Source organism: Humulus lupulus, chromosome 8 (genome assembly GCF_963169125.1).
Source record: "Humulus lupulus chromosome 8, drHumLupu1.1, whole genome shotgun sequence".
Classification (NCBI taxonomy): domain Eukaryota; kingdom Viridiplantae; phylum Streptophyta; class Magnoliopsida; order Rosales; family Cannabaceae; genus Humulus; species Humulus lupulus.
In genome coordinates, this window is record NC_084800.1 from 55,610,343 (window position 1) to 55,618,544 (window position 8,202).

Below are 8,202 nucleotides of genomic sequence, written 5' to 3' on the forward strand. Positions count from 1 at the left end.
GTCTACATGCATGCATCCCGTGGGCAGCTAAAAATATATTTAAACTTTTTTTAATTTAATTTAGTTCAAACCAATTATATACCAAATACTTAATTTTTTCCTGATTAATTGTGTTTGATTTTTTTTTTTCCTGGAATGGTCCGGCCACGAACAAGTGAGTACTCTGGTCTGGTGTTTCTTTCAGTGTTCTTCATATTTCAGCAAGTATGTCCTTCTAGAATTGTCACAAGGCTGTTAGACTTGCTAAATCGAACCAGTCTATTTTTCTGATTTTTTTTAATCAAAGTTAAAACTGTATTAAGGAGAATTTTGACTTAGATGTAATGGTCCTTGCAGTCCTATTTTTGCAGAGATAGTTCCTGGGAAGTCACGAACTAGCGTGTGTATGCATTGGACAGGTCTTGTGAGTCTGTACTCTCATAATTTGCTCCCCCTGTAGTTGGGTTATTGGCACAACATGTTTATGGTTATAGACCGGTTGATAAAGGGTCCTCTGCATCTGAAGAGATTGCCACAGATAGGGGAAATGATGCGTCTTTGGCCAAGGCACTGTACACAGCAATAGGAGTTTCGATGGCTCTCTGTTGTCTTATCTACTCATTCCTGTATTCAACCTATCCAAGAGATCGGGAGCGAGCTCAAATGGAAGCTTTGACAGAGTCAGAGATGCTGCAAATAAGATTGGAATTACCTGCAGATGGGCAACATCCTCATCAAGTTCTGTTATCCGAGTCAGGAGAACCATATTTGGAGGAAAGAACCGTAATCGAACCAGAGAAGATAGGATATGGTAAGACATCTTATTGGACTTGCCTCCCACCCTTTTTTTTTAAGTTTTAAGATAAAGATAGACTAATGATATGTACACACAATATATGCAAAGTCTTTTTAATGTAATAGGTTCCATTTCAAATTTATGGATATTCACATTGAAGAATCTAGGCTACTCAAATGCCTTTCTTTACCTTGTAATATTCTTCTCTCCCTGTGTAGAACCTTTGACATATTCTTTGGCACTCATGTACCACAAGGCTTAACTGGAATAATTTGTACTATTTTATATTTAGGATATGTTATGTTTTGTTATCTAACGTGTTTCATGATTCACTCTTTCATATTCAGCCATTATGTCTGTTTCCTAAATTTACATTATGTACTGAAGTACATATCTAATGAACCTCCCGTGCTTTTTTTTTTCCTCGCTAAATGAACCCCCTTTGAGAGTATTCAATTTTATTATTGTGATGTTACATGCTTGTGAACCATGTACTGTATTTAATGTAAGATATATAGTATGGAGCCGTGATTTTTTTTCTTTCTCAAATATGGAGTTTTACTTTGTTTGCAAGCATATGTTCCTGGGATTCTGTTACATTTTGGATCACAGCTTATGAGAACATTCCTTTTCTTTTAATTCTTTTGAAGGAACTGGCACCTGAATCAGACCAAGCTCAACAAACTGCCCAAGACACTGGAGAGATTTTTACAGATTCGGGTGCTTCACAGGAGGGCAGAAGTGCAGAAAAAGGGAAAGAAAAGGAATAAAAGGATAAGGAGAAGAGTAAAGACCCTGGAAAAGAGAAAGGGAAAGAAAAAAATGCTGATAAGAAAGGAGACACTGAAAAAGATAAATTAAAAAGTATTGAAGGGACAAATTTAGATGCCTTATTGCAGAGGCTTCCAGGTTTTGTGAGCCGTGATCTTATAGATCAATTGACAGTAAGTATACTCCCGAGTCCCTGTTCTTTGTTACTATGAAATTCGACTACAATCATACGTCTTTAATCTTCTTTGTTGTTGGTTTTTTTAATCTGTATTCATATAAATTTTTTTTTGCTTTGATATGTGAACTTCTACCTTGAAGATGTTACTAATTGTTGTAATACACATACAGGTAGATTTGTTACTTGAATTCAAAAGCAAGTCGAAAAAAGCTTGTGAGGGCATTGTTTAATGTTCCAAGGACTTCATTGGAACTGCTATCATACTATCCACGCATGGTTGCCACATTATCAACATGCATGAAAGATGTTTCTTCCATGCTCCTACAAATGCTAGAAGAGGAGTTTCATTTCTTAATTAATAAAAAGGTACGTTTTAAAATATATTTGTATGATGCTAAAACTTGAAGTGGATAATATTCTAAATTATTTTGTTATTATCATTTTGACGAGAAATCAAGATTTTCAATTGAATTATAGTTGCAAGTTAAAGTTACAAGTAACTCCTATATGTGCCTTGCATTGAGCATAACTCTTATTGCTTGGATCCTTTTCATTTTATGTTAATTATTAATTCTGGCTAGCTAGATTGCCAATTTTGGTGTTCATTCCAAAATCATTTTTGTGACTGAAAACTACAGTCATCCTTTTTATTTCTTCTGCAACCTCAAGTTCTCTATTTATTTTAGTCTTGGCTTGACTTTAATGGTGTTTATTCTGTATTGTAGGCTAAAACTTTACTTGGATATTTAAGAGAACCAAGACAATTATATAAGTGAACCAAAGCAACAAGAAATTCTTCTTCAAGTTGTTGGGTATTATTTTCTTTCTTACTTGTAAAAATTATGTATAGTGAGATTTTATGTATTATTTACATTGAGAATAATGAATTTTTATTGAGAATTATTTAGTCTCTTGGGGATTTGATGTATTATTTACATTTCAATTATATGAATAAATGTTGTATGTATATGGATTTTTATTATGATAAATATAATTTTTTTACAAGTTATGGTAATAATAATTAATTATGTGAGTAATTTTTTTATTTAAATTTATATCAAACTTCAATAGTTAAAAATATAATTAAAAGTTTTAAAAAAATATATTTCAAAAAATTATTTATATATATAAATTTAATGTTACGGCGACACTTATTAACTGTCGGCGTTGCCAGCAACGGCGACACGTATTAACTATCGGCGTAGCCAGCAACGGCGACACGTATTAACTGTCGGCGTTGCCAGCAACGGCGACACGTATTAACCGTCGGCGTAGCCAGCAACGGCGACACGTATTAACTGCCGGCGTAGCCAGCAACAGCGACACGTATTAACTGTCGGCGTAGCCAGCCTACGCCGGCATAGGCAAATACGACAGTTAGTTGACTGTCGTCATTGCTCAATAGCGACAATTAAAAACTGTCAGGAAAGCTCGTTTTTTATTTCATCCATGAAACTTTTACAGAAACATTAAAATTGTTAGTGAGATTTCTTTTCATATAGTAATAGCATAGTAAAATTAGATGAGTACATATGCAAGTTTCAAATTAGTAATCCTGCAAAAATTGAAGAAAAAAAACTACATTAGTTTAAACAAATCGAGAGAAGAAAACTAATTCTTATTTACATAAACATAGAAAACTAAATTGAAAGGTAAGAGTTAACAAGAGAAATGTTCCAATAACAGACCCAGTTAAAATCAACTATAAAAAATACGTACCAAGTTTCTAATTTACTCACTCCATAAAACTTCAAGGGTCAATGTATCAGTTTAGCTTTTAGTCATTTTTTCATGCATATTTAAAATAGTAAGGTGCATATTTGACTCCTGAGATATATCATATATAATTGCATGAAAAGACATAATAGAGCCTCACTTGTAAGCCAAGTCCAAATTCGGTTTCTGTTTTAGCCTTCCCATACTTATACACCATGAAAACACATGTAAACAAGAGAAATGTTCCAATAACCAGACCCAATTAAAATCAACTATAAAAAATACGTACCAAGTTTCTAATTTACTGACTCCATAAAACTTCAAGGGTCAATGTGTCAGTTTAGCTTTTAGTCATTTTTTCATGCATATTTAACATAGTAAGGTGCATATTTGACTCCTGGGATATATCATATATAATTGCACGAAAAGACATAACAAAGCCTCACTTGTAAGCCAAGCCCAAATTCGGTTTCTGTTTTAGCCTTCCCATACTTATACTCCATGAAAACACATGTAATGTAAGTATAGTTCCTTCCCAACATTACTCTGTTTCCCCTTTTCATTATTTTTAAGTTCTCTCAACTGAAGCAATTCAGTACCACCAACTGATTTTGAATATGTTAATATATATATATATATGTACGTATGTAACGCCCTGGCTACCCCAAAACAGTTACAGTGAACGGTGGACCGGAAATTTGACTCATTGCCTGAGTCCTTTGGTCAAAAACGTGCTCTAAGTGTAATTATCAGGCTAAGGTATAAAACCAATAAAAAGGAAATGGAGATTTTATTAAAAACTGCTCTGCAGAGCTAAACAAAACATTTACAAGTGGTTCTCAGTACAAAATGGTCATTACAGTTTTAAATTTACAACCCCGCCGGCCTAAGCGGCAAAAATAGGGTAAACCCCCTAGTTCCTCTGAGAACACCTTGACCGTGGCAGTCAAGCGACTGCATATGTACACACCATCACATCAGCTCTCCACTCAAGGCTAGGTGAGCTTCTCTTTCCCTTTACCTGCACCACATAGCACCCATGAGCCAAGGCCCAGCAAGAAAACATAACACTTTATATAAACATTATCAAATGATTATCGCTATAATCACACTGAGCATAAAGCTTTCAAACCAATGGGTAAACACCACATGAGGTTCCGATAAACCACACTGAGTGACTGCCATGCAAGTCACTAAATCAAATGGGTGAGTGGCTGCTGAGTAAGCCACTAGCCTCCAAGCGCTTATTTCATTCATCGACCCTCGGGGTCGGTTTGGCATTAATGCTCTTTGAGTCATTCAATGCTAATAATCGATTAGATCCAATCTTACTGACTTGCGTGACACACGCCAAAGCCGTCCTAACTAATAAGTCAGCTCATCGTGACCAATGCCCAATACCACTGCCGAACCTGACTAATAAGTCACAGCTTCACAGTGATACTAGCACCCTTGTCAAACCTGACTAATAAGTCAGTGCCATGCACAAATGAGCAACATATGCTAAGCATTCCATATACAATCCATGTCCATACTCTCACATTCAACATGCCTCAGGAATATCCACGCATGTCACACTTGGGGTGCAGTTTTCTTACCTCCGGTTCGAGCTAGAATGAATTAAAGAACGACCCTGAGAACGATCAACCTTTAAACTCCTTAGCGGTTACCTAATCATAGCCAATTAGAAACCATTAATAAAACAAATCAATGAATGGTTTACAAACTAAACCACACTCCCGGGACCAATCCCCCACTCTCGGGACTCTCAAACTACTCAAAAGGAGCAAAGGAACCAACCCCCGAGCCTTAAAAATCATCCCGAACCCTAAAATCAACACTTTCTGAAACTGCCCTAGCGCCTAGGCGCCACCCACCAGCGCTGAGGCGCTGTCCCAGAAACAGAGAGGGCTAATCTCTGCCCTGAGTAGCGCTGGGGCGCTAGGGCTGGCGCTGGGGCGCCAGCTTCAGACCAGCAACTGCACTGAAACTCCACTCCTGCGATTCCTCTTGAAACCAACCTTCCAAACACATCCCAAACCTCACCAAAACATCTAATTCAACCCCTAAACCTCACCTACATCACCTCCTCACCAAAACCCAATCACACACACACCAAAACTCCCCTTGATTCCAACTTTCCACATCAAATTCTAGAGCTGAAAACAAAAAGGAAAAAAACAGAGTACACCTGAAATTCATGGAGAATTCCTTACCTCCAACTGGTTTTGAACCCTCTTAAGATGATGAACTAAGTCCACAACCTCTAAGCTTTGATTCCTAGCTTGCTACCTCAACTTGGGACCAAAAACCTCAAAGAAAGATAGAGAGAAAATGGATGTACAGGAAGGTGATGAAGTTGCTCTGTTTTTGTTCTACAACTTTCTACAGCCTCTTGAAACATATATAACCCAAGCAAAAAGACCTTAATACCCCTAGGTCATCAAAAGCTTCTAATGTCTCCCCAAGGGCAAAATCGTCATCTTTCACCTATTTCGTTAATCTTAATTAACGCTCCCCAATTCCCGCTAATCTCAAAATTCTCAAACACCAATATTTCACATCCCGTTACCCTTTTTACTCCCGGCAACGTTCTAATCATTAAAACATCCCGAGACTCACCCCGAGCCTCGAACTTAATCCCACTATGACTAAACCGCTACTTTACTACTTAAAGATTGTCTCATGCCAAATGGCTCGAACAAACCCACATCATAATGTGGTCTCAAATTATATCACCAACATGTGAATAAATAATCAATTTACCCTCAACGGGCCAAATTACCATCACACCCCTGTATAAAGAAATATGGACTCACATGCATGCATTTCACGTCATATCATAATATAATCAATACATACATGCATTTTATCATTTAATAACATAATTAAACAAGTACGGCCCTCCCGGCCTACTGTTCACGCCGTTAAATACATCGGAGAATTCGGGGCATTACAACGTATGTATGCTAGCAATTCGCAATTTTTTGACGGTCTTAGATTTTGGGTTGTGGTTTGCCTTTTATAATGTGGGTTGTCTCGGTATTATTCTTGGTGCATTGGTTATTCTTATTGTTATACCCAAAAATTGGAGATCAATGACGTGGCAATAGAGTTGACAAATGGCAGTACATGGTCCGTAAAAGACACATTAAATAGTCAATAAATACATTGACTCCTCAAAGTTGTGAAAAAGTGACCCGGTAGACTGACAAAGAATTTGGACTGCTTGAAAGATGTCATAACCAAGCCAAGTGCACCTTGGTCCTAAGAGGCTAAGGAGAGTGCATCCTAGGAGGCGAAGGAAAATGCATCCTAGGAGAGCTAAGGAGAAGGAGTCCTATAGAAGCCAAGAATTGAGACTTAGATTTTGACAAGGAGAGTCTACACAATGTCCGATCGGACATAGTTGGGAGATGCTAAAGGAGAGTGCCTCGGACTTGCCCAAGGTGAGATGCTAAGGAGGATGCCTCGGACCACCTTGGTCCGAGGAGAAGGCCACCACCATGCACTCAAGAGAGTGGTCCTAGGAGACCCCAAGGATGTGGTCCTAGGAGACCCCAAGAGAGTGATCCTAGGAGACCCCAAGGATGAGGTCCAAGGACGAGAGCCCAAGAGACCTTGGTCCGAGGAGAACATGAGAGAGTGGTCCTAGGAGACCCCAAGAGGATGGTCCTAGGAGACCCCAAGGATTTGGTCAGAGGAGAAACATGGCATGCTAGAGGAGAGTGCCATGTTAGAGGAGGGAAGTGTATGTCCTACCACCATGCACGTCCGACCAACAAATGTTTGTCCTACCACCATGCACATGTTCGACCAGCACTTGCATGGGTGGTCAGTAGGAGGTGGATCAACTAGCTAGAGGAGACTAGGTCAAGATTCCCAGAAGCCACTTCAACAAGATATGCGGGAATCTCTCATTCTTCCCACAAATGAGAGGTTTGTTACATTTTGAATTTTGAATGTTTCTTTGTAATTTAAATGTAATAAATATAATAAAATATCCCGTTCTAAGGGATACCGTATGTATGACCCTAAGCCTATAAATAGGGGGCTTATGGGATGAGAAAAGGGGCTTCTTCTGCTTCTTCTTTCTAGAGAGAGAAATTTGGGTCTGAGTATTCTAGAGAGAGAAAGTGCTGAAATTTGAGAGAATTCTTGTATTTTTGCAATCTGTACTGAAGAAACTCAGTTGGCTCAATCCATCTGATCTTGAGTACGGATCTATAAATCACAACTCTAAGTGGATTAGGCTATTACCGACAATCGGGGCTGAACCACTATAAAAATCTCCTGTGTTCTTTATTTTCTTTATTAAACCGTCTGTGTCGTTTTTATTTCTCTTGAAGGTTTGTCGTATTTGACGTTCTCACGTCGTTGGCTAAAAACGCAGTCAACACTTATCAATCCAAGTATTTTGGATTCTTACCAGAGAACCCATTTGGCCTTAATTTGATTAACTAAGAATATTATGTGAAACCCACACGAGTGTGTATCTATCATTGGATCATAACACCGAAATCTCATACCAAAAAGAAAGAATAATTAACCAAATAATTCTGCCACATGTGAAGAATGTGGCACCCAAATATCTACTCTCCATAACACAGTGGTCAACAAATTTAAGATGGCACTAAGTATTTAAAACTTGGTCAAAAACCAAGTGTTTAGACAATTCAAAGGAATGGATCTTACCAAGGCTTAGAAGCAAAAGCAAAACAGAATTCACCCAAAAAGAAAACGAACACCATCAGAGGAGATC

General features: G+C 38.0%; 1 long non-coding RNA gene across 1 annotated transcript; it reads left to right on the plus strand.

The window, feature by feature from the left end:
• The first annotated feature begins 1,089 nt into the window (after positions 1-1,089).
• Positions 1,090-2,089, plus strand: LOC133793802 (uncharacterized). Its single transcript, XR_009874959.1, has 2 exons — positions 1,090-1,719; positions 1,895-2,089. It is a non-coding gene; the product is annotated as an uncharacterized LOC133793802 (long non-coding RNA).
• The last annotated feature ends 6,113 nt before the right edge of the window (positions 2,090-8,202 follow it).